This window comes from Triturus cristatus, chromosome 8, assembly GCF_964204655.1.
Source record: "Triturus cristatus chromosome 8, aTriCri1.1, whole genome shotgun sequence".
Lineage (NCBI taxonomy): Eukaryota > Metazoa > Chordata > Amphibia > Caudata > Salamandridae > Triturus > Triturus cristatus.
Genome location: NC_140591.1, coordinates 616,001,630 through 616,027,331, shown reverse-complemented (window position 1 = coordinate 616,027,331; position 25,702 = coordinate 616,001,630). Strand labels below are relative to the sequence as shown.

General features: G+C 49.5%; 1 protein-coding gene across 4 annotated transcripts in view; it reads left to right on the top strand.

Annotated features, from left to right (window-relative positions):
* RBM26 (RNA binding motif protein 26) overlaps positions 1-25,702 on the top strand; it is a 999,243-nt gene that overhangs the window by 537,371 nt on the left and 436,170 nt on the right. The window lies entirely within an intron of this gene.

The following is a 25,702-nucleotide window of genomic DNA, read 5'->3' as shown; positions in this document are numbered from 1 at the left end:
TAAGTAAATAAGAACATGAAAAGTTAGTTTAAAAGCAAGCCCACGATCCGACACCTTTAGCTGGCAGCGTCTGTAGTAGTAATAGCTAATGGTACACGGTGCAGTTCTCGGATACTCGGCACTTCTTGACGAAGTACAAATAAATAGTTTGCAAGCATAACTAATACCAAATAGTGGATTATACCCTGTACTGTTGCGTAAAACTGTATCTTTGCGTTACTGTATACGCTTTTCAGGTGTACAAGATGAAACAAATGTTGGCAAGACTTACAACAGGAATTCAAACAGAGTCATATCTGTTAAAGGTAGGGCGTGAGCTCATCGAAGTTGTTTGGAGCCTTGAGTGTGATAAAGAGAGAGGTCAGTTTGGGGCAAGTGGATTGACATCTGCCCCGAGTGAGTGACCAGTGAGGTTTCCAATCTCTGGTAGGGGGTAGGTGGTGTTATTATATAGGAATAGAGAAAATAAGAAGTGGAGTTTTTTTTTATTTTTTTTAACGCTGGTTCAGTGAAGCTTTTCCCAGCAATATTTGCAAGCAACTGTTCAAACCAAAATAAACAAGTTTACATGCTGTCCAATTCAAAAAGCGTTTCACATTATTGGCCATGCGAAATTGTCCAGCACCAGTCCAAGGGTGTCTAAGGCCGACCCCTCGCCAAGGCCCGCAGCAAATTGCTAGTTAGTTTACTGATTCGGCCTTGCTTGTGTGTTTGTGTTAGCTGGTCTAATGAACTGATATCCACGCCTAGAACTAAATGCTTTGGAACAACTAAACACCACAAATCATGATGACAAACATTTCAATTAATATGAAAACCGTGAACTTGCTCGGCTTTGAATTACAGACCAATACGTTAGGGAAATCACATTTGGCAAACAATTGTCAAGTAGGGCAAGTCACAGAAATTAAACCTATATATATATATTAGGACACCAAAACAAAGCATTAACCTATTTTTCAGTGATAATCATTTGGTGGTTATTACCTTCTGCGGGAGGTCCGAAAACAAACATTACCGTACTGAGTTTGCTCTTGAACGTTTGCATCCATTTTAATACAATTTTTAGGTTCAACTAGCATTCCATGCAACTTTGAAATCCTACAAGTGAATTGTTACTGTCTCAGTACACCCAATAACGTACCTTTGTGGAAGGAAGTGTGAAGATGCTTTTTTAAAATTCAGATCTATGTGCTGGGCCTGTGTCGTTTCCTGACGCAGGTAAAGGAGAAAGACAACCTCCTCCCACCACATACTGTATCGTGTCTCTAAGCCAATCCAGACGTTGCTCCTGCTGTTACAGCAGCACCTGGATTGGCCAGGGTGGACCACTGCAGTGCTCATTACTGAGCCTGGGGGCTGTGGCTATGGGTCACCCTCAGCTCAAGTATGTGTAGTTGGAGAGACCCAGAGCCTTCTCTTGTATGCATGTCGGGCTGGCCGGAGAAAGGCAGCCGTCCAACCAGTCATGCGCACTCTGGGCCTAGGTGTCGGGCTCTCGCTCCAGTATACTGGTGTCTATCAACACAATCCACTTCACAGCCACTGACATCTGCGGCTGAAGGCTGACTGCCGCAGGTGTGGTGCGTGGGCACATTCATATCTAAGCTGCATACAAAATGTTTTAACATAAAAGTTAATTTCTTTTTGCACATAAAAGAGGGGGGCAAAATGTGAATGGGGCAACTTTCCAACACTGAAAGGAAGGAACCGCCCTTGGTTTGATGTAACCAGTTTATGACAAACTCTAAGTTGTGTAATGCAACGTATAGTGATGTTTGAATGTGGTCCATTCAATAGAAAGAAGTTAAATAAAAATCAGAGGTAGCAGGGAGAGAAGCACTAGCTATTGAGCGGTGGCTGTCAAATGTGTAGGAGTGGTCAGTGGCACAAGCCGTAGAAAAGTTTAAACAAGAACTGATCAGCTCCATGAAGATTTCGCTCATTGAAGGTTTTGCGTGAGCCTTTTTGTTTCCCGTCTGACACGGTGCCGCCATGAAAACCTTCAGAATTGATGTTAAAAAAACTCTTCTGTGTAATACTGTCCTTCACTCAGCGCTTGGTTATAGTCATCTTTGTTAATTATTATTTGCGCTGCACAGCTGGGAAAAATACCAATGCTGTGGTCTAAAATTGCCACAGCCTTTGATCTCAGACAAAACCTAGACTGAGTTGCTTCTTCCTTACGCTAATAGTGTGGTTAAGTTGAGGTTTACGGAATATTTTTTGATTTTTTTTTTTAATTTATTTTTTTTAAACAGACTTTTATTAATTTTCATGTGAAAACAAACACATCCCGTCGCCCAATGCCTGGACAATAACAAGGATCAAAAAGAAGTATCATCAGCAGTTCAACAATCGCAGCCTAGCCCCATATCTACCATTCCATACGATAGCTACATTATCCTACCACCCACCATACATGTATCTTCCAATACAACAGAGTGGAACATCAATCCCCCCACCAACTCCCCCTTCTTATTCAAAACCATCCCCAACAATACCCTCCCAAACCACCCAACCAAGCATGTCGCCAGCTACTAAATTATTCATTAAGCCAGATGCGCCTCGCAGTCCACCTCCCACGTTCTCTACCACAAGTTGTTGTTTATTGATTGCGTAGAAAAAAAGCCTAATAAAGACATTAAAAAGTACTGATATAAATCAGTTTTAAATGAATCACACTATAGTGCTATAACAAAGCTGTAGCTTGCGATGAATAATACAATTTGTCTTGGCATGTTGGCTTATGGTGATTATTCGGGACAGCAAACGGGACCTAAATTGATGAAATGTATGAAATATTTTAGTCATCACCAGTTGTACCGATTCCAAAACGTATTGTTCTGTTTATCTCCCTGCATCAGAGTTCCTTTTGCCCCTCACTGGCATCTCCAAATATGCCAGCCTTGTAGTCTTCTTAATAGCTAGCCTGCCCGATTAAAGCAGTTAGTGTGAAGAGCCCCCAACTCCCAAAGCTCCACACTTCTTGAAATGCCTTCACCTAAAACTCCAGAGTTTGACATTCAGAAAACGACATTGCTTGTTTTTTAGTGTGCTTTGACAAAATCGCATCCTCCTATTCAGCACAGTCAGTTGCTGAGTATGTGCCTTGCATTCAAGATCAATAATTGTTTTGCCAACTCCTTCCTTATTCCCTTTACCTAAGCAAGTGGTGCTGTTTGCTAAACAAAAGCATAAAAATAAGTAAACTCCAATTGTAAACTTTTTTTTTTTTTTTTGCTGGTTTCCTTACCTTTTTAAGCGAAAGACAGCGACACAGTAGATTTATGAAACACACAGCAACACGTTGTCTAGTCTGTCATACACACTTGTTTAAGCGCATATGCCTTGTGTATTATTTTTTCCTTGTATGGTTCCTTATTGTTAGTACGTTTTTGCTCTAATATGCCTTTGTTGGATTTAACAGCACAGTAAGCATGCTTTTCTTTATGGCTTTCTCACTGCTGGTTAGGTCTGATTTTTCTAATACTGTGTAGGGCTTAGTTGATTTTGTGCATGCATTTCTGAAATATAACTCAGTTCTGCCCGCCTCTTAAACCCTTTACATACATTTCTGGATTATTTTCAGACATTTTTGCAGCAGCCCTGAGTTGCATGTCAAAATGTAAGTTCATTGATATGGGCAGTTTTGGCCGGAGGACTTTTATTGAATCTACAGCTGCAGGTCCCACCTAACCACAAAATATGACCGCTCCTTGACACCTCACAACAAGAAACATAAAAGGGTTGATTTTGACAAAGTCTGCCCCAACAGATGACCAGAATTTCCAATATCCCCCTCAGACCTATACCTGCTGAGGCTCATAAATATCAGCAAGCACAACTTCATGCGGCAGCTAGCTTAGTGGACTGGAATCGGAAAAAATACCTTAAAGGAAGATGCCAATGTACTGGAAACCATTAACTGCCCACTTAACTTTAGCACTGTTAAGCGCTGGCAACACAATGACTCACTGGCTTATTTGTGGTCATAATGTACAACATAAAGACACTTGTCACATAGGATTAGTAAATAAGCCACAGACCATACATGGTGTAGCTTGGTGCTGAGGTAGGCAAGTGCTTCAGTGTCCCACATAGGGTTAATATGTGCCATATACATTCTACAATACAAGTATTTTAAGTTGTGTCCAATGTCTGACTCCATGTTCATAAGAACACTTTCAGTAGTTTCTAAAAAAACATGTTTATAAACTTTGAAATAGTCTATGTACCCCATATTTCACATATACATGCACTTGCCTTTTTGAAGGAGCCATTTACAACCACTGCATTTCACCATTTATGGTTGTTGTTTTTACATTGTAATCAACTAAATCTGTTTATCCTATAGAGACTTTAGCCACAGATTACTTACCTTGGAATTATTCCCACGCGTTAGACTGGATCCAGACATTTTTCAGGAGCAGCACCTCTGTGCGGCAGACGTTCGTGGTGCCTATATAGGCGCAATGACGTCAGTTATTTTCTTTCCGTACCATCAAGTACAGATCTTTTTGACAAAGCTTTTTTGCAGCATTTGATGTGGCAGGGACGTCTTTGAAGAAGGCTGGCTTCAAGTCCTGCGGTGTCCTTTTGACCACCCTGCATCTTCTGTGCCTCTCGAGCGGGACCATGACCAGAAGGCACCCTGCAGTGCCATGCACCCAAATGTCTGGAGTGAGCGATCCCTCGAGCTTATGGCGGCAGACGAGCGACAGCGTGACGATCGAGGCCCAGGCGAGAGGAGGGTCCTGGGAAAGGTCACAGAGCCTGATGTCATCGTCATCCCACAAGAAATGTAGAGAATTTGGGCAGAGAGACCTGTCCTGGAATGAAAGAACACAGAGCATGATATGCAGCCTTAACTTCACCTCGTCCATTGGCCGACTATACAAGGGAATGTCACCACTGAGGCCTGCTCCATGGTTGAGCGAGCGCCTGGGTTGGCTCTGTGCCTCCCTGACTTTATGGGAGCCGGAGCGACCCCCACCCAATTGAAAGAATTTTATGAGGCCATGTGTAGGAAGCTGGCTCTGCATATACTATACCAAAATGAGGTATAGTGAGTATAGAGTCCAGTGAAACCTCAAAGGTAGGCAGAGGTAAAAGTAGGTAGCACCTTACTCTCTATTTGTGGATGTGTGGGCGAGCATTAAGGCTTTATCAGAGGGTAGTGTTAAGCATTTATTGTACACAAAAGAAGACCCTTACCCTGCGGAAACAGGAACCCCTGCTCCAGGACTTACCTCTGCACCCGCCGTCCACAACCCGTGTCTAAAGGGCCCACCTGTCTTGAAGTTGTTCCCAAGTGGCCAAACATCCAAACCATAGAGGGGTGTCGCCTCCAAGGCCCAGTGTTGACGCCTGCAGCCACTTCACAAAACCTCCCTCGACTGTGACCTACCCAGTAAGGAGAAACCCGACATCCGAAGACACCCCTGCATCCTCCGGCCCTGCACCCTGGTGACTAGATCCAACGGTGCTCCATCGTCCCCTTACATCTCAACTTTTTCCACTGTGTTAGCACCCTGCGCCTGGCTGCCTCTCGCGCTGACAGTGTGGTTTTTGTGCTGCCTTGGGCCACACTTTGCACTTAACTTAAGTTCTTAAGATTGTCCTCCAAAGCACTTTACCTTCCCATGAGCAGCCCCCAACCGACGTGCCCCTAATCTTCATAGACTAGCACGGGCTCCTTGGCAGTCTGCCCCAGGCCGCCCTACTGCCACCGGTGGTGCACCTTGAGTGCTGAAACTTCATTTTTCTCCATAGGTTTGTATGGTGAGTTTTTCTCTGAAAAATGTTTTGTGTTGACCCTGTCTTGTACTGCAATAAAGTTACTTAGTGTCTTCAAAAGAATTAACCTGCCTACTGATGTACTGTGATACCTATACTATGTTATTAGTTTGTTTCACCCAACTACAAAGTTACTAGAAAGTGATCTAAAGTAATTGCAAGTATTCTAAAGAGCTTACAACCCATTTTCTTCTGCAAAGTAACTTGTATGCTTCCACAAAACCAGTGCACATTGTATCTGGAAAAGTACTATTGTATTGAAAGTATCACTTTTCTTTCACTTACACGATCAACAGGACGCAGATATTTGACTTCTATGGCGTCTCCTCACATATAGAAGTTTTATCAGAAAGGAAATATCCACTTCCGATTAGTCAACCGCCATCCAAGCGGTACATTACAAATAATTTTATCGTGATACGCTAAGAATTTAAATTCAGGATTGATTTTATTCTCCAATTGTTCACATATATAAACAGCATTTATACAGAGGCGGTTACTACGGCGCCATACCTCTGTATCATCCATGTATAATTCTAAGGTACATTCTACTGCGGAAAAGAATTGACCCATCCTTCCCCTATAATCTTTACATATTGATCCTAATAATTATAAAGTGTTGTGTGGCTATTCCCGACGAAGGCGTGCTTTATGCCGAAACGTGCGTCGAAGATTCATTATTAATTTGCCACAGAATTGTGTTTTTATATTGTATTTTTAGCTTAGTAAAATTATGTTAATAAACTTGTGTTTTTAATCTACCACACGTAATGATATGATCCAAATTCTAAAGAATTGTTATTACATTTAGCATTTTTTCATAGTTTGATTGTTACACTGTCTATTTTTAGTACATTTAAAATGAGGTAATGTTGTTTAAATATATTGTCTAGGAATTTATTTTTCATGATGTTATACCGTGTCCTAGGAATTATATTCTTGATTCAACGGGGGGGGGGGGGGGGTGTTGTTACTCACATGAGTTGAAAGTATCACTTACCTGCTACTGAGTAAATCTTGGTTCTAGTAGTAAAAATAACAAAGTAACAACGTTTGTTATACAAACAATTGGTCTGGATTCAGTCTGTTGAGAGTATGACATCGGTCTCGCCTAGCGACGCAGCGCATGCGCTACTCGCTTTGGCGAGATCTATTGTTGTCGATTTAGCTTCCCAAGGGGGACAGGAGATGTGCACGTGCCCAGACAGATGATGTGTACGGCTCGCGGCGTTTGAGCACAACACGCGCATGGCGCGCTTTCACTTTCCCTCCCTCCCCCCGTCGGCTCCAGATCAAGGTATTGCTTTGTTTTGGCTTGTTATTGTATAGCTTAGTTCCTGGTGAATTTGCACTGTCAGATGTACATATAGTTTCGTTTGTTGAAACCCTCACCATAACTCGTTTTCATATGCCTAAATATATACGTATATTACAGATTGCACATGCATTTAGCAAGAGCGCATGCTACTTTTTGGCAGCGTTTAATGTGTCAAGTCTACTTTAATGATTTGAACAGTTTCTTTAGTATTATGACACACAGTCTTAAGCAAGTAAAGATGTGCCACAGCTTGTGTTCCAGTGATAGTCCGTGCCTTTCTGTAACACTCATCGTCTCAGTGAGTAATTCTGTATTTCAATGTCCATCCTAGCATTTTAGCAGGCAAAGGACATCGCATACTTTATACTGGGTTTTAAAGTCGCCAAGCTGTAATCGAAGCCACTCTTAAGCCATGATGGGCATTGCAATGTAGATCTTCATTGTTGACCCACCAGAATGTACTTAATATTACAACTTAAGATTCATGTTCTTCCAGTCAACACTCCACTGCTTCTCGCAAAACAACCCATTGCCACCTACCTCCAGAACCCAAAACTGTTTTCCTGAAAGATATTTGACCTGTCCATAGGAATTGTTACTCGGACTGTTTAAACTGGATTCTGACTGCCTCGGTTCCTATGACTGCTTTGTACAGAGGAGTCATATCACAATGAGAATTTATTAGACGGATTACTCCACCATTTTATAATGTCTTGCTCCACTACTGATAAAATCGAGAGCTGTATATCTGTTAATGATTTACTCTTCCATGCAAGGTTTCCTGTACATGTTACTTTGTACAGTTGTTGATTAGTCACCACTTTCGGAGTGTGAGTCGTGGTTCATAATAGATGTGAAAGCACCTCACACTTAAGTACATTGTCTGATTTTCCTCTATATTGAACAAGAACAACACTGGCTGGTTGTAACATAACCATATGTCTGCTAGAAGTACAAATTGAGGGGTAGTTGAACAGGAGCCTCAGAAGTGGACTGATTTTAAAATGAGAGAAGCTGTCTGAAGAAATTAATCATTGATCCCTTCAGTAGTTGGTACTTTGTTGGTTCATGAAAGTCCCAGGTATTCATTTTTTACGAATAACCTATTATTTTTCTTTTGAAGCTTATTACTAACTGGTTTGAATGTTGACACCATAATGAAGCTGAGGTACAGTCATGCTAAGTCCTTTCGGTCATACATTTTTTGGGAAGGTGCAAACGGAGCCGCAGGAATTACACAGTAATTATAGAAGGGGTCAGCTTATATAGCAGTATTGATTAAACTGTTTAAGAACCAGAACCTTTTGGTCCTGGAGGCGCAGGGTACGCCCAAAGTCTCCGGAGTTCACCTGCTTCGCTACACAGAGACACGGGACGCTCTGTCGGCGTTAGAAGATTAGATTTATTTAGCTGCAGCTAGTACAGTTATCCTAGAAGTACACAGAGTAGGTTCTCAGGAGACTGCCACTTCACTCTGTGGCGCACAGGGTTTTATACTGTATAGAGTTCAAACACATTGTTCAAAAGCACTCCCAAAACACACAGAAAGAGCCAATAACAAAAGTTAGAAAACAGGATGGAACCAATGGGAAAGGTTGGAAAACAAAAGTGTCAGATGACTCTAAGAGACCTCTCCTCCAACTATGTTTGTCACCCCACCCTCAAACTAATTCATTAACAGATTCATAACTAACTTGCAGGTGGCGAGATACGTTTGTGTGTGTTGGAGGACAGTTGTGTAACGAGAGAATGCTAGCAGGAGACAGTGAAGGCCAGTCGATAAGATAAGGTCAGGAAAGAATAGTGTGAATCAACAGATAGTTGAGACGGGGATTAGGAAAGCCAGACAGGGATTAGTGTACTCGGCTAGTTCTAACACCAGCTTTTCAAATAGAGGCAGAAGGCGTATTTCGACACCAGGCTACAGAAAAAGCAGAATAGACTTTGTTCGCCGTGCTGCCTGAGTGATGACTACACAAAATGGTGGCGGGCCATAAAATGGCGGGTCGATGCGATCGAAAATCGAAGTTCCTCACTATACAGCAAGAAAGTGCAAATTATGCTTGGTAATACAGCTCAATGTGTGGCAATTTGTTTAATAAGTGTGCCATTTTAACACATTGGTGTCTAGGCGTGGTTTCAATGCACGAGTACTAGTTAAACGCTTGAATACAGCAATCCTCAATTAAAAATGACCAGTTAACCTTCACAAATGGTCTACCACAGCGCAGCAGCATGTGACATTTTTTTAGGAGCTTTAACTTGTTTGAGCTAGAAATTAGCATTTTTTGGTGAACTAAGCAAGCTATGTAGATAATGATGGAATATCTGGCTGAAGAACTCCGTTTATTATCGGGATGGCACCAACATCGTATTTGAGGGTGTGGCTCCGCATACTGTCTCATTCAGCAAACCCCACCTGTTGGAATTGGCCCTTTTTGCAGGGTCATCCCTAAACTTTTTGCCGTCCTCCTGTATTTTTCCTGACCTGTTGTTGGCTGATTTATGACTCTGGGCACCTTACCACTGCTGATCAGTGCTAAGGTGCATATGCTCTCCCTATGGTAAAATGTATACATTGATTGGTGTCCATGTTTGGCTTATTTGGTTTACTATAAGCCCCTAGTAAAGTGCACCAGGAGTGCCAGGGCTTGTAAATACAAATGCTGCTGGTGGGCTTGCAGCCCACCAGCCACCCACAGAAGCGGCCTAGTAAAATGTGTCTAGGGTCTGCCACTGCAGAACCTGCACGCGGTCTGGTACTGTCGCGCTGACTGCGCAAGTGCACCTGCTTGCCAGTCCCCAAACCTTCACTTAACTACATATTAGTCACCCCTCTGGTAGGCGCAAGGGCAGGGTGCATTGTAGGTATAAGGTAGGACATGCCCTGATGTGTGTGGCATGTCCTAATAGTGAATTACAGCCATTTTCGTTTTTCACTATTGAAGGCTACCTGCTCTCTATAGGCCAGAATGGGCTGCTGGAATTACTACACGCAGTTATCCCAGTGGACTCAGAGAGCATGGTAGAAAGTCAAGTTTAGTATGCCTGAACTCAGAATAATAAAATACTACTTTTAGAAAGTTAGTATTTACTGACCTGGCCATTTCAGTCCGCCTCTGCTGTGTGTGTGTGTTCTGCCTAGCAACAGTAAAGGAGCAGGGCTGGGGAATTCCAGGAGACAGGATGGGTGGGAGGAGTACACCTTGACTCTTGAATAGACCTGTGCTCTGCCATCACAAAGCCGGCTCCGCCCCCTGTGGAGCGGCTGATGTCTCTGCCCTGCTGCTGAAAGGAAAGAGCAGAGTCACCACAAAGTGCTTCAAAACTGGACTGAGCCGGGGGAGGAGCCTAGCGCGCAACCAAGATGGCCGCGTAGGTGCGAGGCTCCCGAGGACCTCCGCAACCTCCTACGTTTATCCTGTCTTCATCCTGCATCGGTTGAGGGGACTGTGTCGGTGAGCCTGAGCCGAGGTGGTACCCGTTTCCCGTTTTCGGATCGGACCTCGAGTGCCGGAGTGAGCACCGACTGAAGTTTGTGGCCTACTTCTCTCCTGACCCCGGATTCGCGTTTGGGGGCGACCCAGTGGCAAAGTGAACAACAACGGCGGGCTGGGCCTGGCGAGTCGCGTACCCCACACTTTCACTTTCACTTTTGCGCCCTCTTGCCGTCATCGCAAGTAGGATCACGGCGCTCTTTGTGTTGGGGTGGCCTCGCTGGGAGACCCTGCCTGCCTGCCTGCTGTGGCCCGCTCTGCCGTCCTGGGGTGGCCCCTGGAGCTCGCGGCCTTGACTGCTTGCTCTCCGCTGCGTGGCTGGGGCGGGTGTGAGACCCGCGACGATGGCCACGAGGCAGGATGGGGATCGGTTGAAGGCCAAGTCGACCCGGCGTGGCACCGCACATCAGGCCAACATCATGGACCGCTACACCCTCCCGAAGGGGTCTCCCGGCGGACCGCACAAGTCCTCTGAGTGCCCCCCGGATGCCCCGGATTTGCCTACGGATCTGTCTCTGCAAGACGTCATGAGCGCCATTGCTGAGATGAAGGCCTCAGTGGGCCAGCAGTTTGACACTTTAGCCCACAAAATCGACGCGGTCCTTATTGATGTCAACCTTGTGAGAGCTGATCTCTCTAAGACTAACGACCGGGTCGACTCTTTGGCCCACACCGCGTCGGGCCTCACGACCGAGGTGGCGGCCCTTCAAACGGAGGTGCACCGGCTCCGTCAGGCAAGTGCGCTCATGGATCGGCGCCTGGAGGACTCCGAGAGCCGGACCCGGAGGAATAATATCCGTATCATCGGAGTACCCGAGGGACGGGAGGAGTCGGCGGCAGATCTCTTTGTGGAAGACCTGATCACTACCCATCTCCAGCCTCGAGGACTGAGTAAATTCTTTGCCGTGGAGAGAGCCCATAGAGTTTCCGGGGGCAGACCGAAGGTCGGAGCCCCTCCGCGGCCTCTTATTGCCCGTATTTTTAACTTTCGGGACAGGGATGTGATTTTGCAAGCTTCCAGACTGCAAGGGCCGATTAAGCTGGAGAACATGGAGGTGAACTTTTATCCTGACTTTACCCAAGCGGTCCAGAAGCAGAGACTGAGTTTCCTGGGCGTCAAGCGGCGGCTTCGAGGCATGAACTTAAAATACGCCATGCTCTTCCCGGCCAGGCTGCGGGTTGAGGTGGAGGGTCGCACTCACTTTTTTGACCGTCCTGAAACGGCCGGGGACTGGCTGGACACTTTGTCTGGGGGTCCTGATCGGGATGGCGGGGGGGGGGCAACGGGAGGAGACTGCCCACCGGACCGGGTCTGAGGTACTGATGTGGGGGCTCACTCCGGATGCTGCCACTCTCGGCCAAGCTTAGGGTCTCTTGTCTGTTGTGTTTTATCTCCCCTCTTTTGGAGGCGGTGCGGGGTCTCGAGGGGGTGCTCTTTCCTCCTCTAGGGGGTCTTACTAGTTTCAATTACATAGGGGCAACAGGCACACTGCAAGTTGGGGGGGGCTGTCTGGGCTCATGCAGGGGTGCAGGGAGGGGGGAGTTCTGTTGGGGCGGTTGGGTTGGGGTGGGGTATTGTTCATTTGTACCACAAGGCAAAAGTATTGTTGTTCTATTCTTAAAGTGCTCTCTGGGGGACGATTGATCGCTTTCGGCTATGATGGGGGGGTAGGGGACTGAGTCTTTTGTCCTGGAATGTTAATGGACTGGGGGACAGGATAAAACGGGGGGTGGTCCTGCAGTTCCTGATATAGTTTTTCTGCAGGAGACACACCTCATTGGAAACTCCTTTCGTGCTATGAATCGACGGGGCTACCGCCTCCTGGCCCATTCGGGCTTCACGTCTGGTTCAAGGGGTGTGGGCATCATGTCCAAGACCTCGCTCCCGTTGGAAGTTGATGAGGTGCTCTATGATGACAGGGGACGATACACGGTTCTGGTGGGTAGAATGGAGGGCAGAGTGATTATTTTCGTTTCTGTTTATGTCCCGCCAGGGTTGCAAACGACTACTTTTGCGGATCTGGGGCGCCGCCTCCTTGGTCTTCCGGAGGGGATTCTAGTGGTTGGGGGGGACTTTAACGCTGTGGTCTCCGGAACTGAGGACCGCCACCCCCCTAGGGATCTCCCCCGTGCCCAAGCGTGGTTGTCCGGCCTCTTGGATACCTTGGGGCTGGTGGATTGTTGGCGTTTGAAACACCCTACACAGATACAGTACACCTTTCATTCCGGGGCCCATGGCAGTCTTTCGAGGCTAGATTATGTCCTAATGCCAGCGGCGCATGCGGGGAGGGTCGGGGAGGTGCGCCATTTGGCGCGGGGTATTTCAGACCACTCCCCGCTCCTGTTGCACTTCGACATTGTCCCGAGGGGGGAGGGGAGGATGGTCCCGATTAATTCCTGGTACCTGCGGGACCCCACTATTCGCGCAGAGTTGGTTAAATCCCTTAAGCGGTATTTTGAGGATAATGTGGGGTCTGTGTCCTCGGCGGTCTCTCTGTGGGAGGCGTTCAAGACGGTACTCCGGGGGGAGGCCCTGTCCCTTATTTCCCATTCCCGGAGGCGCGAGCGGGAGGAGGTGACCCGTATTGAAACTGAGATAACCGAGTTGGAGGGTGATCTAGAATGTGGGGTGACGGATGACAAATTACATGTTCTCCGACTCAAGCAGGCGGCCTATAAGGCCCTCGTCATGGAGGCGGCCAGGGGCCTCCGTAGAGAGCAACAGGGGAGACTGTATGACGTGGGTGTTAAGGCTGGTAAATTGATTGCGTGGCTGGATAAAAAGGAGAGAGCGAGTCGAGTTGTCCCGTCGATTGAGAAACTGGATGGTGTGTGTGTCACTGAACCGGGAGAAATTGTTGATTGCTTAGCAGAATATTTCCGTGGGGTGTATTCCCCGGCATCTTCCCGCTCGGAAGAGGATTCCCATGCCCTGCTCAGGGACATTGCGCTGCCTTCCCTTTCGGAGGAGGACAAAGTGTCGTTGGACGCCGCCCCAACATCTGAGGAAATTGCCCTCGCCATACGTTCGGTCGCTTCCGGCAAGGCCCTTCCCATCGAATTGTACAAGCTGCGACCGGATACGCTGGCGCCACATCTCCGTGCTATGTTCCTCGCGGCCCGTTCGGAGGGCTCCCTCCCGCTAGACCAGTGTCTGGCCACTATCGTGGTGATTCATAAGGAGGGGAGGCCGCGGGACCGGGTCACGTCCTACAGGCCCATTTCGCTGCTGAATGCGGAACCCAAAATTCTCGCCAAGGTGTTGGCTAATCGGCTGGTTGGCGTGGTGTGCGATCTGATTCACCAGGATCAGCCTGGCTTTATCCCTCATCGCAACACTGCGCTCAACCTGCGGCGTTTGCATGGGGTGCTCGCGCGGGTCCCGTTCATACGAGAGCCGGCCATTTTGGCGTCCCTGGACGCCACTATGGCGTTTGATACGCTTGAGTGGCCATATATTTGGGCGACACTGGCGAAGTTTGGGTTTGGCCCGGGATTCATCGGTTGGGTGAAATTGTTGTATTCCGGACCGATGGCGCAGGTGGCGGTGAACGGTAGAGTGTCGGCTCCGTTTGAGCTGGGCAGGGGCACGCGGCAGGGCTGCCCGTTATCACCGCTCCTCTTCGCGCTTGCCTTGGAGCCCCTGGCGGAGTGGCTGCGGTGGCATCCTTCTATCCGTGGTCTCCGATGGACCCCCGAGTATGAAGATCGCGTATCTCTTTACGCTGATGATATTCTTCTATACCTGGCTTCCCCGCGTAAATCACTGATTGTACTAGTTGATGTATTGCACTCATTTGGCCTCAACTCCGGCATAGTCATCAATTGGGCTAAATCTTGTGTGTATGTCCTTTCCGGGGAGGCTCCTATCCTTCCGCGGGGTTGTCCTATTCAGATCGCTCCGCAGGGATTTAGGTACCTGGGTAGCTTCATTACCCTGGACGCGGAGGCCCGCTATAAACAGAACTTGCTTCCCCCCCTCCAGCGCCTGAAGGATGACGTGGCGCGTTGGAAGCGCTTGCCGCTCTCGCCGCTCGGCCGGGCGGCATTGTTTAAGATGATGTCGCTGCCACGTTTCCTGTACGCTTTACAGAATACAATGGACGTTGTCCCGGCGCGCTACTTTCGCGAGGTGGAGAGTTTGCAGCGCCGCCTGTTCTGGGAGGGTAGGCCGTGTATCGCCCTGGCGAAGCTGACGCTCCCGTGGTACGACGGGGGGGTCGCCCTCCCAGACATCGAACGGTATTACTGGGCCTCCCAGCTGGCTGCGATAAATCACGGCCTTTACGGGCCCGCTCTAAACCCGGCCTTTGAGATGGATAAACTGTTACTGCCGGGTGGCGACTATAATCGGGCGCTTTATTCTAGCTCGCTCGACGCACGTCTGACGGGCCCTACGCGGGTCATGGTACGAGTGTGGCACGCGGCAAACTTGGCGATGGGGTGGAAGGATCGGTTGACTCGGGTGACGCCACTATATGCATCTGAGCGGCTGGGCTCCCTGTGGACCTCGAAGGGCTTTGAGAAGTGGGACATGATAGGCATCAGCAAGGTGGGCGATCTCTGGACGCGGGGGGGATTCAAAAAGTTCGATGTGCTGCAGACGGAATTCCAGTTGCAGGACAGGGAGTACTTTCGATATATGCTGATCCGTTACGCGTTGTGCTCCGTATTTCCGGACGTTGCCTCCATCCCGGAGTACTCCCCTCTGGAAGATAGAGTGCTAGATGGGCATGTACCGGACGGCACGATCTCATTAATTTACAAAAAGCTCATCAATGATCGCTCGGGACTGCTGACTAGCCTTCGTGAGGCGTGGGGGGCTGATGGACTGGAGCTGGATGACGAGGACTGGGTGTCTGCGGTGGCCTCCCCGAAAGAGGTGGCCATACCGGCTCGCCTTCGCTTCGTCCAGCTCAAGATACTCCATAGGGTCTATGTTACGGGGCCGAGTCTGATGCGTATGGGCTATGCCGTGGACGGCTTGTGTAAGCGTGGGTGTGGCTCTTTGGGGACCTTTCTCCATATTTTGTGGGAATGCCCGGAGGTGGTGCGATTCTGGCGCGGTGTGCATGTGGTTTTGCAGGCAGTCACGCATGTGCCGCTGCTGCCCGAGGCGAGGAGATGTCTCCTGAATGTGTGGGAGCCAACCGACTACTCAGTGCCGCAGGCGTGGTGGGTGACTCTGGGATACATGGTGGCCAAGCGTGATATTGCGCAATTGTGGGGTTCCCAGAGGTTACCAACTGTCTCGGCGTGGAAAGACAACATGGATTGGTGTATGTTTCGGGAAAAGGTGGTGTATGTTGCGAGAGGTAAGCCTGGGAAATGGGTGAAAGTGTGGGGCCCCTGGAACGCCTACCGTGGGGGAATCTGTACCCCGCCGCTGGCGCCTGATCCGTCACCGGCCCCATCTCCTTAGCCTGCTTGTCTCCCGGGTTCTGGGCATCGATTCCACTTTGTCTCCGTCCCGACCTATCCCCCCCCCCCCTGCTATTCCTGTGGATCGGTAGGATCCCCCCCAGGGGAGCACATGTGGCTGTTTCGATTGTGGGTTGCCTTGTGGACTTGTTTTCTCGTTATTTATATAAAAATGAAACCGTTGTGTGGGGTCCGAATGGTGCGGCTGCCGACGCTTCTCTCCACTCCTGTGATCTCTCTTCTGCCGCAACGTGTGTTCCACTGCTTGTATTATATGCTCTTCCTGTTTGCTAGCGGCCGGCCTGAAGGTTGTAGGCCCATCTTTGTATATCTTTTGGATTCTGTAATAAACGGTTTAAAAAAAAATAAAAAAACTGGACTGAGCCAGGCCCAGGCCCCCTGGCGACAAAGAACAAAAGAATTGGTGTATAAAAGAAGGAGCCCTGCTCCTAAGAAATCAGATCCTGTTTACGCCAAGACGAACCTCTGCCTGAAGGAGAAGGACCTGGAGAAACTGAAGGAGGAATACTGTCTCTCTGCCTAAGAGACTGGCCTGCAGTGGGTGCCTGTCTGCTGGAAGGAGAGGAAAAGACTACAGAAAAAGACTTTGATTTAACTTGTGCTTTTAAACAATCTCCAAGGGCTTGCTTATGAACTTGCCCCCTGATCTGCGCCCCAGGAACAGTGGGCGCTACCTTTTCCCCAGAAGAGGAGAACTGCTGGAAGCAACTCTGTAAAGCTGACCCCTGAGGACCTTGTGCCTCTCATCTGAGCACCGCGACATCTGACACCGGGGCTACTGCGAGCACCGCAAAGACCTGTCCATCTGGTCCAAGCACTGCAAGCAACTGCCCCCCGAGCCGTAGCTTGCACCGCGAAGAAAGAGACCGTGTAGGCTCCAAGCGCCGAGCCTCTGCGACCCCCGGGACGTGGAAGCCCCTGTCAGGACCTGCGACGCCTTTTGGGCCCTCGCCGTGAAGCTGACAGCGCGACGCGCTGGGAATTGCCCCCGGAGCTGCCTCCCCCTCCTCTGAACTTTGTCATGTGGCTGAGAACTTCTTCGGGTGTGCCACGAAGCACCGCCGCCATCTGACTGTGAGGGACGACACCGCGACGTGGGACACCTCTCCATGGAAACCCGAGGCTGCAGTGACCATCCCCGTGAAGAATAAAGGGATTTGTGACTTTTCGCGCTACAGTACGGCCCGTACTTGCCTTCGTACGATCCGTACCTGCATTGGAAATATTTGGGACTGGTGCGCGTAATACGGCCCGTACTCGCCTTCGTACGGACCGTACTTGCATCTGAAGTATTTGGGACTTTGTGCACGTTGTACGGCCGGTTCTTGCCTTCGTACGAGCCGTACCTGCCTTTGGAATATTTGAGACTGGTGCCCCGTGGTACGAACCGTACCTGCCTTTGTTTGAGCCATACCGGCTCTGCCGTCCTTGTGCGGCGCGTCCCTGCCTCTGTACTGGACGTACAGAGTGAAACCCATTGCCGGCGCTCACGCGGGAAGCGTGAGACTTGGCGAGCGAAGCCTTGAATGTGTTTGACGCGTACCTAGGAAGGTACGGCCCGTCTGGTTCACGGCCGGCATACGCGCACTCACGCGGGAAGCGTGGGAAACGGCACGTCGTGCTCAAATAGCAGTACGGAGCGTACCTGAGGCGCTACGAAGCGCACCACACCCCCAAGAAGCTTATTTTTAACAGAACTGCCATTTTTAACCAACTGTGGACTGCCTTTAAGCCTTTAAGAGTAACTGGATTAGTACTTACAAGAGAACTGTATTTTATCAACCTGCCTGAAAGAAATATTTTATATAAAGACCTATACTTTTACAGAAATACAGCCTTGTGTCTTTGTGTGGTGGGGAGGTGATTATTGTATGGGACAACTTGAAACGCTTAACCTAGTGCCCTCTGGAAATCTAGCCTGACTGCTCGCGCCACGTTACCTAGAGGGTGAGCAGGTTTTTTTTTTTAAAGAGGTAATCCTTTGCCCTGACTTAGAGGAAAGGGTCCCTGCTTGTCGCAAGCGCATACCTGCGCCAACCATAGACCCCGGAGTCTAACATTGGTGGCAGCGGTGGGGATTTACGGATTTGCGTTCTTGGTGTCTGCGCAGTGATTACTAACCATTGCCCAGTGAGGACAGTTCAGTAGCTTGAGCCACAGAACTTTTAAAATTTAATTTCGCTTGCCAAGAAAGCAGATCCCTTGTGTTTGGAGTCATGCTTGTCCCAAACAGCATAGAGAAAACCGCGTCTGAAGCCGCTGAGGCTGGAGAGGTTGAATGGATGGAGTCAAAACTGATGGAGTCAAAACTGGACAGCTACACAAAAGTAGAACTCAAGCACTTCTGCAAGAAGCTAAAGGTTCCACATGTAGGATGCAGGAACAAAACAGAGCTCTACAAGGCGCTGAAAGCCTGGATTGAATCAAGGGGTACATCTAAGGAAGTTACACCATTGAAACAAGCGGAAAGCGTTCGCAGTTTTGGCAGAGGCCTGTCGCCAGAGGAGCTGGCAGACAGACAGGCCACCAGGGATCATGAGATAACATTGGCAAAGCTGGAATTAAAAAGCCAATTGGAGCTAGAAAGCAAGAAGCTGGCTCTGGAAGAAAAGAAAATGGCACTTGAAGAAAGAAAGATTCATATGGAGCATGACTTCATAATGAAGAAATATGATATGGAGCTCGAGAGGCTTGAGGCCAGGAGTGTCTCAGCCCAGCAGCAAGAAAGGTGCGTAGCTCAGAGATTGAGCTTTTCTGAGTGGGAGGAGGAATCCAGCTCAGATGGTGGCAGCAATATTGAATTCTCTAGTGCTGAGAGAGTAGTACGCACACCCAGAGATGTGGCGCCTGACTTGAAGGAGGGGGTTAACATACACCAGGAGGTTCAAGGGCATGAGGTAGCTCCAGTAGTGCGCAGTATCCCTGAAGGGAATAGGGTAACTGGCGCAGGGGTTCATGCTCCTGGTGGCGGGAGGGACACTCTACTGGCTCTAGATGAGAGGTACAGGGAGAGGGGTTCCCCCAAAATTGAAGTCCTGGTAGGTGAGTGTGAAGACCACCCAGAAGAGTGTGGGTTGTGTGACAGAGACAGTCAGATACTGTCTTGCCAGTCTCAGGAGAGTGGTGTGGAGTATGTGTGTGAGGCACTGGATGGTCAGGTGAAGGATAGTTTGGTTAACCCTGCTAGGGGGCTGTGTGATCTAATTGTGGGAGAGCATATTGTAAGTCCCTGTTTTCCAGAGCTATGCCAACACCTGTGGGAAAGTGAGTTCTCTGACCGCAGGGAGCTCACATTGGAGGCAGACCTTTTGGTGTATTCCAGAGGGTCTGGAGAGGCATTGGGGAGTGACCCCGTGGGGAGTGGCTCAGGTATCTTCCAACCCAGAGTGGTGGAAGTGGTGCAGAGTAGCCCAGCTAGGTTCCATGGTAGTGGGAGGGGTGTAGGGGCTCACGTCCTGTCTCAGTAGAGAAGGAGTGAGTGTAGGGCTGCGTGCCCCCAGGTGCCCGAAACCCAGTCTCAGAGCCTGGATGGTTCTTTAAGGGAACACCAGGCGGGGAGCCTAGGCTGTCCTGATGGGCCTCCTGTTGAGGGGGATCCCCTAGTGTCTAGTGGACGGGGAGTGTCTGTAAGCAGGCCTCCCTCGGTTCTGGTGTCTGGCAGTACCGCTCCATTTGGGAGGGTGCAGAAGTCCAGAGTGAGGGGTGAGAGGGGTAAAGAGTCCCCAGTGGAAGAACCAGTGGGTCAGGGGCCAGCCAGAAGGGCTGCGTCACCAGTGAATGACCATGGTGACACCACTTCTGTCCTGGGGGATCTTCAGGCACTGTCAGATGGACAGGGGTCGGGAGATCAGCGCCAGGCAGACTGTCACACTACACATGAGTTATGTGTCACCCTCAGGGGGGGCATGCGTGCTCCCCGGGAAGTCCTGGTGCGCCAGGCGAGCGTTCAACCGCATGGGTTGGTCCCAGGGTTGGGAAGCCAGGGTCAGGTGTTGTCTGACCTGGAGGGTGGGACGACTGTAATCAGTGTCCTGACCCAGGTTGCTTCTAGGGGTACCACTCCAGTTGGGAGTATGCAGTACTCTGGAAGGGGGTGCAGAGGGAGGGAGTCCTCGCCTCTGACCCCGGTGCAGCCTGAGGGTTTAGACCCTAGGCTGGAGAGCCAGGTTCAGGTGTTGTCTGACCTGGAGGGAGGGACATCTGTAATCCGTGTCCCTACCAGTCTGACTTCTTGGTTTACCGCTCCAGGTGGGAGGGTACAGCCATCTGGAAGGGGGTGCAGAGGGAGGGAGTCCTCGCCTCTGACCCCGGCCCAACTGAAGGGTTTAGACCCTAGGTTGGAGGGCCAGGTTCAGGGTGTCCCCCCTGACCTGGACGCCCAGTTGCAGGATAGAACCCCTGAACTGGTGGGCGAATTGCGCAGGACACCTGCCCCAGGTGCCCTGGAAATTCTGGAAGGGGGTACCACTCCAAGTGGGAGGGTACAGAGCCCCAAGGAGGAGGACCGGGTGTGGGAGAGGCCACCCCAGTCTTTGGTCCAGCCGCCGGGTACAGGCCTGGGGCTGGTGGGTCAGTGCCAGGATGTCATACCTGACCTGACAGGAGGGAGAATGGACAACGGGTGCCAAGCACCTGGGGCTACAGCCCCCCACTCCCTTGCGCCACAGAGGTTTGAGAGCCCTGAGAGGCATACGGCCTGGGTCTCATCCCGGACTACTGTCAGTGGCCACTGTAGCATTTTGCTGTCTGTCTGTTGGGACACACCTGTGGGCCAGTTAACGTTAGGTGCTGCACAGGTGGTGTCCACAGGTGAGGAGAAGGGTTCCCCATGGATTGGCTTGGTGGGCCCTGAGAGTATGGACAGAGGGAGTCCAATAGGTTCAGATTGGTGTAGAACTGGAGTCTGCCCCTGCAGTTGCGGGCCAGGTCCTTGTTCTATCGCCCCAAGCAGTGAAGACCATCACGGTGGTGATTGGTCTACCCTGCGTTTTGGCTGGAAGGGGGTTGTGTTGGACTTGGCCCTTTTTGCAGGGTCATCCCTAAACTTTTTGCCTTCCTCCTGTATTTTCCCTGACCTGTTGTTGGCTGATTTATGACTCTGGGCACCTTACCACTGCTGATCAGTGCTAAGGTGCATATGCTCTCCCTATGGTAAAATGTATGCATTGATTGGTGTCCATGTTTGGCTTATTTGGTTTACTATCAGCCCCTAGTAAAGTGCACCAGGAGGGCCAGGGCTTGTAAATACAAATGCTGGTGGTGGGCTTGCAGCACTGGTTGTGCCACCCACAGAAGCGGCCTAGTAAAATGTGTCTAGGGTCTGCCACTGCAGAACCTGCACGCGGTCTGGTACTGTCGCGCTGACTGCGCAAGTGCACCTACTTGCCAGTCCCCAAACCTTCACTTAACTACATATTAGTCACCCCTCTGGTAGGCCCAAGGGCAGGGTGCATTGTAGGTATAAGGTAGGACATGCCCTGATGTGTGTGGCATGTCCTAATAGTGAATTACAGCCATTTTCGTTTTTCACTATTGAAGGCTACCTGCTCTCCATAGGCCAGAATGGGCTGCTGGAATTACTACACGCTGTAATCCCAGTGGACTCAGAGAGCATGGTAGAAAGTCAAGTTTAGTATGCCTGAACTCAGAATAATAAAGTACTTCTTTTAGTAAAGTTTATTTTAATATCCTGTGTTTGTAAATACTACTTTTAGAAAGTTAGTATTTACTGACCTGGCCATTTCAGTCCGCCTCTGCTGTGTGTGTTTTGCCTAGCAACAGTAAAGGAGCAGGGCTGGGGAATTCCAGGAGACAGGCTGGCTGACAGGATGGGTGGGAGGAGTACACCTTGCCTCTTGAATAGACCTGTGCTCTGCCACCACAAAGCCGGCTCCGCCCCCTGTGGAGCGGCTGATGTCTCTGCCCTGCTGCTGAAAGGAAAGAGCAGAGTCACCACAACAAAGTGCTCCAAAACTGGACTGAGCCAGGCCCAGGCCCCCTGGCGACAAAGAACAAAATAATTGGTGTATAAAAGAAGGAGCCCTGCTCCTAAGAAATCAGATCCTGTTGACGCCAAGACGAACCTCTGCCTGAAGGAGAAGGACCTGGAGAAGCTGAAGGAGGAATACTGTCTCTCTGCCTAAGAGACTAGCCTGCAGTGGGTGCCTGTCTGCTGACGGAGAGGAAAAGACTACAGAAAAAGACTTTGATTCAACTTGTGCTTTTAAACAATCTCCAAGGGCTTGCTTGTGAACTTGCCCCCTGATCTGCGCCCCAGGAACAGTGGGCGCTACCTTTTCCCCAGAAGAGGAGAACTGCTGGAAGCAACTCTGTAAAGCTGACCCCTGCGGACCTTGTGCCCCTCATCTGAGCACCGTGACATCTGCCACCGGGGCTACTGCGAGCACCACAAAGACCTGTCCATCTGGTCCAAGCACCGCAAGCAACTGCCCCCCGAGCCGTAGCTCGCACCGCGAAGAAAGAGACTGTGTAGGCTCTAAGCGCCGAGCTTCTGCGACCCCAGGGACGTGGAAACCCCTGTGAGGACCTGCGACGCCTTTTGGGCCCTCGCCGTGAAGCTGACACGCTGGGAATTGCCCCCGGAGCTGCCTCCCCCTCCTCTGAACTTTGTCATGTGGCTGAGACCTTCTTCGGGTGTGCCACGAAGCACCGCCGCCCTCTGACTGTGAGGGACGACACCGCAACGTGGGACACCTCTCCGTGGAAACCCGAGGCTGCAGTGACCATCCCCGTGAAGAATAAAGGTATTTGTGACTTTTCGCGCTACAGTACGGCCCGTACTTGCCTTCGTACGAGCCGTACCTGCTTTGGAAATATTTGGGACTTGTGCGCGTAATACGGCCCGTACTCGCCTTCGTACGGACCGTACTTGCATCTGAAGTATTTGGGACTTTGTGCGCGTTGTACGGCCCGTACTTGCCTTCGTACGAGCCGTACCTGCCTTTGGAATATTTGAGACTGGTGCCCCGTGGTACGAACCGTACCCGCCTTTGTTTGAGCCGTACCGGCTCTGCCGTCCTTGTGCGGCGCGTCCCTGCCTCTGTACTGGCCGTACAGAGTGAAGCCCATTGCCGGCGCTCACGCGGGAAGCGTGAGACTTGGCGAGCGAAGCCTTGAATGTGTTTGACGCGTACCTCTGAAGGTACGGCCTGTCTGGTTCACGGCCGGCATACGCGCACTCACGCGGGAAGCGTGGGAAACGGCACAACGTGCTCAAATAGCGGTACGGAGCGTACCTGAGGCGCTACAAAGCGCACCACACCCCCAAGAAGCTTATTTTTAACAGAACTGTGCCATTTTTAACCAACTGTGGACTGCCTTTAAGCCTTTAAGAGTAACTGGATTAGTACTTACAAGAGAACTGTATTTTATCAACCTGCCTGAAAGAAATCTTTTATATAAAGACCTATATTTTTACAGAAATACAGCCTTGTGTCTTTGTGTGGTGGAGAGGTGATTATTGTGTGGGACAACTTGAAACGCTTAACCTATTGCCCTCTGGAAATCTAGCTTGACTGCTCGTGCCACGTTACCTAGAGGGTGAGCAGGGGTTATTTTTAAAGAGGTAATCCTTTGCCCTGACTTAGAGGAAAGGGTCCCTGCTTGTCGCAAGTGCATACCTGCGCCAACCAGAGACCCCAGATTCTAACACCACCCACCACATGCATAAACCATTAAATGCATCTAAAAATTCTATTTTAAGAAACCCTCTCCCTTGCCCACCCTTCCCATTTACCCTGTGAATAAGCCCGTCCCTGCCTCCTCCTTAGCTACTTAAATTAATGCCCCTAACCACACCGGTCCCACTGGCGCAACTTACTCTCCCTGAAAATTCTATTTATACTGCAAACAAGCCGTCCGGGCCATTAAGGGCAGAGCAGCACGGGCTTCAAACTGCTGCCAAAACTGACTGTTCATGTAAGTGTTTTAGTACAACGCGCGCATGGGGCGTATTCAGTTCTATGCCGGTGCTGGTCAGAGCGCAGCATATGTATACACAGACGCTGTACTGGTTTTAAGCTGCTGATCTAAAAGGAGCATTATCCCGCAGGGTAGTGCTACCCACATGCTAATAGGCCTCTGCACATTTAAATTTCACGTTGAGAATTAATTTCGTACTTTCTATGGCCCACACATATGCCCTAAAGTACTTTTCGCTACCTCACAGGTTAATTTGGAACGGTCATACACAGATTCCCATTCGCCCCTCGGTCCATCCCTCTCCCTGTCGGGCACCTCCTCCCTCCATTATAGGTTGCTGCTGGTCACTGCACAAGCAGCCTTCTGAAAGCTACCGGCAATGCTATAACAATATTCTTATAATGTAGCATTACCCCACGGAGTAGCCTACTAGCCATTTGCTAATACGCATGGCGTTCTTTCAGTTCTGTACACATGCTGGTCAGAGCGCAGCATGGGTATACACAGACTCTGTACTGGTTTTAAGCTGCTAATCCAAACGGAGCATTACCCCGCAGGGTCGTACTACCCACATGCTAATAGGCTTCTGCACATTTAATTTTGCCCGTAATAAATTATTTTGCCCTCCATACTTCCCACGGGCGAGACACACGCCCTAAAGCACTTTTCACCACCACACAGGTTAATTTGTAGCCCTAATACACAGATTCCTGTTCGCCCCTTGCTCCCTCCCTCACGCCGTCGGTCCCCTCCTCCCTTTATTTTATGGTGCTGCTGGTCACTGCACAAGCAGCCATCTTAAAGCTACCGGCAGTGCTATGACAATACTCTTATAACATAGCATTACCCCACGGACTAGCGCACTACCCATTTGCTAATTCGCTTCTGCACCTTTCACTTTGCCCATGATAAATGATTTTGCCTTACGTACTTTACACGGCCCAGACACATGCCCTAGAGCACTTTTTGTAGTACCTCACACGTTAATTTATACCACCTTAGCGCACACACTTTTAATCGCCCTTCTTTCGCTCCTTCCTCAACACCCCCCTCCCCCAATCCGGCCCCTCCACCCTCCATTGTGTGTCCGTGCTGGTCAGAGCCCAACGTGGCTATTGACAAACGCTATATGGGTTTCAACCCCCTACCCAAAAAACAAAACCTGATATACATGGCACGTTCTCAGTTTTGCTTCTAGCCACAGTGCTACCACAATAATCTTGCAACACAGCATTATCCCACAGCGTAGCACTACCCATTTATTAATACACTCCTACAACTTGTATTTGCCCTTACTGAATAATTTTGCCTCACGTACTGTTCCGATCCGACAACAATTGTTCCTCATATGTTAATATACATACCTCATGGCTACAACACACAAAAACAAACACTACACTATATACTGCTATACAGAAACACTTAACTACTTATTACACAACTACACAATACTACACCTAATACTCTAACACAAATGTAATTCACATTATTACTATACATGCTAATGCTACACATGCTTTAACAAACACAGCAACTAGTATTGCAGCACTCCAACACTACACACTAAAGCTACATACTGCTCTTGCCACCATCACAACCTGCAACATAAGTTATACATCCACATACTTTATACACACATACATACCTGTACTTGCATGTAAAATACATACACTACACTCAAAACAACACCATGAAGCAACATTGG